This window comes from Nilaparvata lugens, chromosome 1 (assembly GCF_014356525.2).
Source record: "Nilaparvata lugens isolate BPH chromosome 1, ASM1435652v1, whole genome shotgun sequence".
Lineage (NCBI taxonomy): Eukaryota > Metazoa > Arthropoda > Insecta > Hemiptera > Delphacidae > Nilaparvata > Nilaparvata lugens.
In genome coordinates, this window is record NC_052504.1 from 36,906,472 (window position 1) to 36,917,517 (window position 11,046).

An 11,046-nucleotide genomic window follows, 5' to 3' on the forward strand; every position below is an offset into this window, starting at 1 on the left:
TTAAGTTGAGATGACTTCATTAGGTTGGCACCAAGTTGAAGAACTAATTAAAATGCATTTATCGAGAACAAATTGACTGCTGCTTCAATCGGAGCTATACCTTGGAGTATAGATAATTTTTATTTTTCATAAAACAAACTTCTATGACTGGAGTTGCTTCAATCAATTCATCCTATTCTATCAAGACTAATTTTGTTTGTATATCCGACATCGCGAAAACTGCTTAGTTTCGATTAAATTTTAATAATTCAGTATGATATATGGAGGGTATTTTTAAAACTTCAGAAGTGTCCGTTGTGGAATCTATTTGCAAAGAATGATGAAATTGGGCCAAAATATAACTTGGGCGAAAAAAGGGGTTATTTAATAGAACGGCCAAATAGCTGTTGAAGCTTTTCCTAATGTAAAAATATCTTCCATAGAAGTAAGGCGCTTTTCCCATGAATCAATTATTCCCAAACATTGATTGTTTGTTCTGAAAATATTAGAGAATATGCATAATAGTTCGTTGACTGTCAGTATTCCTCATTAATAGCATCAAAGCTCCCCATTCAAAAAATGCTGACACATTGATGTCAATCTTACTATAATTTGGTTACTTTAGATCAGATGAAGATAATAATGTTGATGATCGCTACTGTTTCAATTTCAATCATGTTTGACATTTTTGCTTTTGATGCCAGCTGTTATTATTATGTGAAATAAGCTCTCATTGAATGAAATCATAATAATTATTGAAGTCAATTATACTAAGAAAGCAATTTCTGTTTGAATATGTGTGTTTGTGGATATGTATGTATGTCGGATGGATCTCGAAACAGCTCTAACGATTTTTATTAAATCAGGAATATAGTGGGCTTGCGACAAAAAACATTATTTTAGAACAGGTCTCAACTCTGGGAAAATTCGCTGAAGTTCCTTGAGAGAAGATTATTTGTCCCTCAAGTAGCAGCTGATCAGAAAAAAGTTTCCATAATCTGTTGAAAACGTGAGAGAGTGTGTGCAACTGAAAAAGATTACAATAGCTGTAGTTGAGTCAACAAATTTGGCGACCAAATCAATTAAAATCTACAGTATTCATGGAACATCTGGAAGAATAGATTCAGAAAGCAAAATAAATAAATTTGGCTTATAGCAAAATAAATTTAAAATCGATCTCTCCAAACATATTGTAGTTGAATTTAATGTTTATTGTGAGGTGATAGAAATGCGACTAATTTCTCCAGCTTCTGTTGTATTGGTTCCTCTGTTGCTCTATGTTTGTACGCAGCCATGGCCTTGAGAGAGCCAGTTGCACTGTCTGTTAATTCATTATCTGGACTAAATACCACGAGAACCAATGAAAGAAGCCTTCTATTAAAAAAAACTCCTGCTCTGATTATTTCTCATGAAATTCAATCCTAATTGAAATTGAATGGGCTTTTGTGCTACTGGGCCTGATATTTTCAAGTTTCAATATCAGCTAAAAACTAAATCGAAAAAAACAACGTAATATTCCATCAGATGCTCCTATTTCCTTTCATGATGTCATTACATGACACAAGACAAACCTATTGATATTGATAGATCACAATATTAAAGTTGTCAATCCTATTATATTAAGAGAGCAATTTCTGTATATGGTTATGTATGTCAAACGGATCTCGAAAACAGCTCTAACGATTTTCACGAAATTTGGAACATAGGTGGTTTATGATAAGGTGCATACAGATATATGCACCATGAACATGAGCAACTCACTTTCAATCAACTGATGCCAAGCTTTTTATATCTATATCTTATACCGTTTCTGTAAAAATACAGATATAGTGAGCTGATTAAAAGTGAATTGCTCATGTTCACGGCGCATATATCTGTACACACCTATATAAAAAATCGATTGCACTAGGTCTCATCCCTGGGAAACTCGCTGAAGGACATGAAAAGGATAATAATTATTCATTCTTGGAAAAACAGTTGATAATTTCATCATCTGTCGATAACAGAAGATGCGAGTGCCTGTGTAGGAGAGAGATAGAATTATGTCCAGCTGTTGAATCTAGAAATTTTAATCGACTTGATCAAAATAATCTGATTTCTTGACATGACATGGTATATCATCCTAAATTAGAGTATACTGTTTAATAATTTTCAAAGTTAATCATTATTTTACAGTTTTAAGTGATTAGTGAGTGTTTTTTGTTATTCAATATGGTCTGTAAACAATCTAAAGCAGAACTTTTCTGTTTTCAAATGTTTGGATTAAAATTGGATCTGAATTCAAGTGTACATAACCTACTTTTTGGACTATTTATAGTGTATAAATCAAAATTCGGGGAAGAAACAGTTTTGGGCTGTGCCTGTTAGTCCTTCCCCAATCATTTTAAATAATTTAGTTTTCTGTTTAAAATAAAATAAAATAGTTTTCTGTTTATCAATAAATAAACAACAAGCGAAGCTCGGTGCTCCGATATTTTAGATAGAAATTAAATTGAGTCATATGTTAGTTTAGAGATCCAGATTTTCATCCCTAAGCTTTTGGTTTCAAGCTAAGATCAAAGAAAGAAATCATATAATGGTAGTCAATGATCAAAGTGATCAAATAAATTCTATTCAGATTTATGCAAATTCATCCCACTTTAATATTTATGATAGTAAAGTTTAGCACATGAGGAATCAGCCACAATAAATGTTATACTAACTATTATGAATAGACTCATTTGTATGAATGGACTTCCATGAAAGAAAGAATCAGTGGATTGGCTGCTTTCACACTTTTGAATAAATGAAACGAAAATTAAGGGTCATGCTATGCCAAAAATTTCCAGAGTAAGCAAGAGATTCATGGATACCAGAGTCATGAAATTCCGAATCAACTCAATTTGCAATTTAATCTTCAATTGCATCAAGCAAAAGCTAAAATAACATGATCACTGCCAATTTGATAAGTGTCAACTGGAAATATTAATTGCCAATGAATAAAGTCGAGGTTGACTCTTAAGCCCCGCCCAATATTCTACAAAATTCTCTGCAATTGGACTACTATTCTACAGAGCAGTTCCAACAAATCAATTAATTATTCAAATGATTTGACTCAATAATTTCCATGCCAAGTTGTGGCCTAATCTCAAAAACGATTATAACAATTTTGCTAGAATTTAGATTATAAATGTTTCACAAAAATAATCTTATCTTTTAATTCCCATAGCAAAGCGCGGGTGCCCTGCTAGTGTATTATAAATTTAAATAGGCTACAACATTCTATAAAATATTTGAAATATTGGTTAAAAACTAGACAATATTCAAATCAGAAGTATATCCACACTCTACAAATTTATCAATATTATTCCAGCCTTATCCCAAACTCCTTTATATCATTATTCATTTGTGCTCCCCCTTGGAATTATTAACACCTATAGGAATACATCGGTCAGATTGACTGATGTACATTTTTTTCTGAACTGGTCAAGAGTGTGAAGCCAGCCAATCATAGTACCTGTAATGGTACATGCCTATATCGCACATTAACAATCAGTTCAAGGCACAGAGTTTACTTACTTACTTCTTACTTCTTACTTACTTCTGATGTCTTCCTCACGGTCCTGGGATCGGGGAATCGTCAATGGATTTGGTCTCCTCTGTCAGAGTCGTCAAGGTGTATAGAGTATCCTGCACTATACTCTAAGGTGGTGGTATGTATGCTCCTCAATAAATTCGGTCACTGCATAGTACGGTCTTGCAATGAGGTATTTTTTCAGCTTTCTGTGGAATGTTGTCCGTGAATCCCTCAAAGTCTTTAGGCTGTCTGGTAGATAGTTGAAGAAATGTGAGCCTGCATAGGTAGGTATGTTCTTGAATTTGCTCAGCCTGTGTTGCGGAAGGTCAATGTTCAGCTTGCTTCTTGTGTTATGAGTGTGTTGGCTATTTCTGAGATTCGGGCTTGAGTCTATGGCAAGAGTTATGGTTTCAAATATGTAGATAGAGACCACAGTAAGTAGTTTGTTTTCGACAAATAATGGTCTACAGTGCTCCAGTGCATCTCTTCTTAGGATGGTTCTTAAGGCTTTTTTTTGACTTCGTAGAACTCTGTCCATGTGCACCTGCGCTGATGCTCCCCAGGCAACAATGCCATATCGCAGCTGTGAGGCAAATAGGGCATGATACGCGATAAATGTGGTACTGACATCAGTGGTACATCTTATTCTACGAAGCACATATGTGGCTGAAGCTAATTTCTTACACAGAAGATCAATATGTTCATTCCAGTTCAGGTGCTTGTCCATCATGATACCAAGAAATCTTGTACAATCCTTTGTATTTGTTGGTTCATTGGTTACATTGTTGTCCATATTGAATATCTGTCCCTTTGGAGTGACGTTTATATTTACTGTCTTGTCTTTATTGATTGATAGTTTCAGTTTCCTACATATATTTGTGGCCATTTCAAGTGTCGAGCTTACATCGTTGCTTTCGGATACTCTGTCTGATGGGATTATTATGGTGGTATCGTCTGCAAATAGTACACATTTTTGGTCCTTCTTGAGATTATTTGGGAAGTCATTTATGTAAATGAGAAAGAACAAGGGTCCTAGAATTGACCCTTGAGGAACACCCTTGGACATTTTGCAAAGAGATGATTTGGCACTAGTCAAGGCAGTGTGCTGCTGATAACTGATTTCAACATACTGATACCTTTCAGTGAAATAATTTTGGATCCATTCTATTACTTGGCCCTGAATGTTTAGCTGCTTCAGTTTTGTGAAGCAATATGTGATTAGGATTTCTTGGTCTAAGTTGTCAAATGCCTTCTGCAAGTCTAGGAACAGGCCAGATGCTATCCTCTTTTCCTCCCAGATCTCATTAATCACCCTGCAGAGATATGCTATTGCTGTGTTTGTACTCCGCCCCTTCCTAAAACCATGTTGAAATGATGAAATCAGTTCATTTTTTTCCAGGTGTGCTATTAACTGATTGTACACCACCCGCTCAGTCAGCTTTGAAGTTCCAGGCAAATTTGATATTGGTCTGTAGTTGTTTGGATTAAGCTTGTCTCCTTTCTTGAAGACTGGATACACCTTGGAAATTTTCATCTTACTAGGCAAAGTAGATTGGCTCAATGAGGTGTTGATGATGTGGGTCAATGGTTTTATGACTTCTTCTTTGCAGAATTTCAGCATCTTCCCAGAGATTTCATCAAAACCTGCCGAATTGTTGGACTTTAAATTATTAAGAAGTTCATCCATTCCGTGATGAGTGACACTTTTGAAGGCTGAGAAAATTGGTATACTATTGTCGGGCTCAGTTTCAGATGTGGTACTGGTTTGTGATTGATTTGTGTGGTTTGATGCTTGAGTTAAGGTGAAGATGCTATTGAAGATATTGCTGATTTCAAGTGGATCTGCTGTCAGCTTACCATCCAGAAGAAGCCTTATGCTGTTCTGCCTTCCATCTTGCTTATTTCTATCACTATTCACAGTTTTCCACAGCTCTTTGATTTTGTCTTTTGAGTTTTTTATTTTGTTCATTGTGTGATCCGTTCTCTTCCTCTTCACTTCAATGTCATAGGTTTTCTTTGACTCTTGAAACCTGTCTTTGTCTTCGATTGATCCTGTCAGCAGGTATCTGTCATGCAAACTTTGAAGGGAGACTTTCATCTTCTGCAACTCACAATCCATAAAAATAATTTTATTTGGTACATTCATTTTTTTCGGTCCTAGAGGCATAATGTGGTCAATGCTCTGGTGCATTATTTGCAGAAAGTTATTATATTTTACTTCGACAGACTTTGGTATATAGACAGACTCCCAATTTGTTGTATTTAACATTTGCTTTAGTTTAGTTAATTTGTTTTTTGAGACATTCCTAGAGTATCTGTAAGTGGTGTGGCAACTTTTACTTCCATTTTTTATTTTGCATAGCAACAAATGGTGGTCTGAAAGTGGTGTATAGTGTGCTTTTACCTCGATCTCCTCTTGTTTGATAGTTGTGTAACACCCATCAATGCTGGATACAGTAGTGGGGGTTTTCCTTGTTACAGGGATGTGATGTATTCTGCATCCAAACTCGGATAACACATTTCGAAGGTCCTTTACACTACGCTCATCTGGTCTGAGTATGTCAAAGTTTGCATCTCCCAGTATTACTATATCATTTGACTTCTTAGTGTGTTGTCCCAGTAACTGTCCCAATTTTCCTAAAAATTCTGCTGTATCAGTGCTAGGAGATCTGTATGTTCCTATTAGAATCTATTTTCTTGATTGATATTTGAGTATCAATCCAACAGTTTCAAACACTTGTTCCTTTGATTTGCATTGTTCTGGTAACTGAAGCTCGTCCATGTCAACAGAAAAATGATTTTTTACAAAAATAGCTATGCCACCCCACATTTGCTCAGTTCAGCAATAACTGGAGGTCAGTCTAAAACCTTCGATATTTGTGAGATTTAATTGGTCCGTGCCTAAGCCATGTTCTGAGATAATTAGAATATCAGGGTGAAATTTTTCGAGCTCTACAACTAGTCCATCAAGTTTATTTTGAAGATCTCTTTGAATATTTAGGTGGAGAACAGTCAACGATTTTTTGTGTGGATGTGCATTTTCTATTGTTTTATTGGTTGTATTATTTGGTCTATTGCGGTTTCGGTCATCTTTCTGTTTTGTTAGCTGCTATCCTGAATTCCTACCTTGACACTCCAGTGCACTTGCAAGTTGTTCAGCCACGATTTTAGAACCTTCTGGGTTTAAACTTCGTCCATCCCAGCTCAGGTGACACTTATGTAAATGATTTGAGCTGTCAATAAATGTAGCATTAAGCTGCCAGCACATAAACTTCAGAGCCCTGTTTGTTTCATCAATAAATCTCTCACCTATATCCTCCCGAATTGGAATAGATGTAACATACCAATTAGTGTGTGGAAACCGTTTAATGTTAGCCTCTAAAGTGAGCCATAATGGTCTCATGACATGATTCGGTGTCTTAGCCCTACACAGGTTATTTGAGCCTACATTGAGTACAACCTTTGATGGTATAGTGTTTCTGATTTTTAGTGCTCTACTGACATCCTGGATTTTTCCAAAGGGTACAATTTCCACCTCCAAATCTTGCCCAAATGTGTCTCTCATTATATCTCCCACCAGCCTTAGCGTATTGTCCCCGATCAGCAGTGGTGCCTCCCCTTCCTTTCCCTCAGCCCGTTCCCCAAATCCTTGAGCAGGGTGCCCCTCATCCTGTGGACCGTTCCGACATTCATCCCCGTTCTCATCAACACAACTCTCTTTTACCTTAGGAGTCTTGATATATAATTGATATTTTATTTATTTAGTATGCTAACCTACATATCCCAACCTACTTGTAAATAATCTAGAACAGGAACGCTAATCTGTTCATTACTAGATATATAATAATAATAGCGATAATAATGTGTAAGTATAATCTAGATAATGTGTATATTCCATAAAAAATCATTATTTATTATTAGACATGGATAACCACAACCTGGATATACATTATACAATTTGATTTTGAAAACCATCTTTCCAGCATGAGTACAACCCTGGAACCTAAAAGTATTACTAATTACATTGATCCTTGATGATATATTTCATGAAAAAAGTCTTCAAAACCAGACGAAAAGCCATAAAAGACTAAATATGAGCTTATCGGTCAAAATGACCATATGTGTTCCTTTGTGTTTTAAAAACTATGTAGTTCTATAGGTGTTATTAAGTACAACATGATCTTCAAATTAAATTTCTTATTATAATTTTATTTTTCTGCTTATTTCAAACACAATTGGTGTGACAACCAGTTTAATAAACTACTTGTAAACAAGAGAAAGAATGCAATGAACCCCAGAGTCGGCAGATCATGTCAGCAGCTTAATATCATGAAAGAAATCAGGTTAAGAAAATTCGAAATTTGAGAGTCAAGAAAAATAACAATATATTCCTCAAAACAAATATGAAAATCAAGAAGAAACCATTATTGTCACAAAGTACAGAATTACAAAAGATTGGTATAGAATTAAATTTAGAGTTCGTGAATTTAGGAAGTAGTGCTACCCCATTAATATTTCACATGTTGTTTAGAAAGTTTTCCAAGTTATTAATTTGCAAAGAGAATATGTAGTTGAAGAAAATGTAGAAATTTGATGATGCAGCTTATCGGAATTTAGAAGAGGTATTTACTTTATTTGGCTGTGTTTTCATGATGTTTATCCTGTTTACTTAAATTCCATGGTCCAGTAGTTAGATTTGTTGTACAAGCAGGTTGTGTTTCAAGATATCTTCAATTTAATCATATTTAACATAAATCGAAAAACCTGTATGGACAAATAACAATCTGATAATTCTACATACAAAATTATTACTTGTTAAAACAAGATAGCTTTGTCGAGATTTGTGAAATCAATAACATATAAAGAAAAGGTTCATATCAAATTGAGAATGAGATTTCCAGAAAATAAAATAGATTTGAATGAGACATTATAAAAGTAAGAAAGAACAGATGTAAAATAATAAAAATTGAATAATTGAGAATTAGGTCATTGGACGGTAGAACAGGTTAGGTCTAGTCAGAAAGTAGAAAAATTATAACATTTTGTAAATTTAACTTTAATTAATGAGAATAAAAGATATTCAATCAATTCGGTATAATGATCAGAATATATAGAAATATTATAAGATTTTAAAAATAATATAGATGAATTTTCCAGAACATGAGAAAGTGATAAAAGGTCTACAAGCTAATTCAAGATCTACAAATTTAGAAAAAGGTTTTAAACTTACCCAACTGGGTTTTAAAAAAAAAGACTCAATCAAAACATTGAAAGTAAAGAAGGCCAAAGCCTATTTTGGCAAAATTAATCCATGTAGTAAGATAATGAAATACTGAACAAAAAGAAGAAGCCATTTCTTAGATTTTGAGTCAGACAATGCCAAAATCCAATGAATTAGTGAGTGACAAAGCCTTCACTAGTGAATACCAAAGACCTTAAAGATGCATCTACCATGCATCTACATCACCTCAAAGATATCTCTTTAAGGTCTTTGGTGAATACAGTCCAGCACTCCAGCTGTTCAACAGCAGTTTTGCCAACTTGCAAAACAAAATAATACAAATGTATAAATCTTTCATGAATTACAAACCGACAAAATTCGATTATAACTATCCAAATTATGGAATTAAAATTATAGTTAACTATGAAGAATTTAATTCTGGTACAACCTCCTCCACTGGGGTGAAAGCAGGAACAAGGAAAAAAAATGTGCCAAAATTAAATTTAAGCTAAGAAAACAAGTTACAAGAGAGAGAAAGTAGATGGGCCCTTCCACAGACTCACTCAAAAATGTGGAAAAAAAGGTATAAGATAAGCAAAGGGACAAGTTACAAGGTAGAAGTTGGTCATGACCATTTAAAGAATAAGCATATCAAAATTAGTCAATTCATCATTCAGAAAAGATTAATGAAAAAATACAAAGTTTGAATATCACAGAAAGTGAAAAATTTAAAATTTGCTCCTTAGATTTACCACAAGTAACCCATACGGTACTTAAATGATAAATATTTTTTCAGTAACAATCAGTAATACAAAAGAAAGAAATACCTGAGTGATAATAAACCATTATCTTCACTTAAGTACCGTATTCTAAAACTTACAAAACATATGTAGCAAAAAGGGTGTGTCCACTGCTACTTACAAAAACCAACATAGAAAGAAAATAAAAACCAACTAATTTTAATTTAAAAGACAAAGTGTTTTACAAAGAAATTCTAGCTCAAGTATCTCAGATCAGTAATTATTAATACAATGAAATTCACCAAGATATTTGTTTACTAGATTATTCGATTTACCAAAATTCTATAATACAAGAATAACAACAAATGGATGACAACATCACATGGTGTTTACAAAAGAAACAAAGTCTACTCAAGGTTTGTTACCCATTTTAAGTTGACTAACATATTATTTCCAATTCCACCAGCTGACAAGATATTTTGAGTTCCGCCGGCCTGCACGATATTCGGAGTTCCTCCTGTCAACATATTCGGAGTTCCATATATTTCCAATTCTGGCTAGCTGCAAGATATTTTGAGTTCCAGATATTCCCAATTCATGCGACCCCTCAGGTCTCTCTTTACTCTAGTCTACCTATTTAACTTTTTTGCTCAGGTTCCTGGGGCCTATTTCACAAAGGTACAAGTATTGTTACAAACCATGGTTATGAACAAGTACTTGTAGTTACAAGTTGTTGTAGGCCCCTGGGGCCTATTTCACAAAGGTACAAGTATTGTTACAAACCATGGTTACAAACAAGTACTTGTAGCTACAAGTTTACAAGTACTCACGTTATACAAAAAATTATGATCTACAAGTTTACAATTCTACAAATACTTCAATAGTAAACAACCTATTTTCATGATGATTTCCTTTTTTCATTCTTTATAAAGGTTACTTCTACTTTTCAATAATTACTCTGTTAATATTTGAAAGCAATATAATGTTTTTTGTACAGTCTACTTCATTTCTTGCTGAATTTGTAACCTACACAGTATTATGTACTCTGTATATATTTAGTAAATGTACTATATATAATGTATAAAATATATACTGTGAATATATACTATAGTACACATAACCTATGAGGTTACACATTAATAACTATTTTGGAAATTTATTAAATTCGATTTCCTGATGCGTATATTTCCAAAATAATGAATTTTAGATGAATATAGGGCATTTTTGATTATTAGAAATATTTAAAATCATTTTTATGATCACTTGTAAATCCTTTACATAGCTTTCCACTTCGGTAGAAATTTCATAGTTACGAACAAGAATTTCGACAAAAATTATTGGCTACAATGAAAATCTTTGTGAAACACTTGTTCGTAACAAGCAAATCACTTGTAAACTTGTAGAAATTCATTGTAACTACAAGTTTACATTACTGCTTTTGTGAAACGCTAGTAATCAGCTGTTCTCCAAAACCATGGTTGGCAACAAGACTTGTAACCTACTTGTACTTTTGTAAAACAGGCCCCAGAGGTTGTCTATTCGGGTCGCTG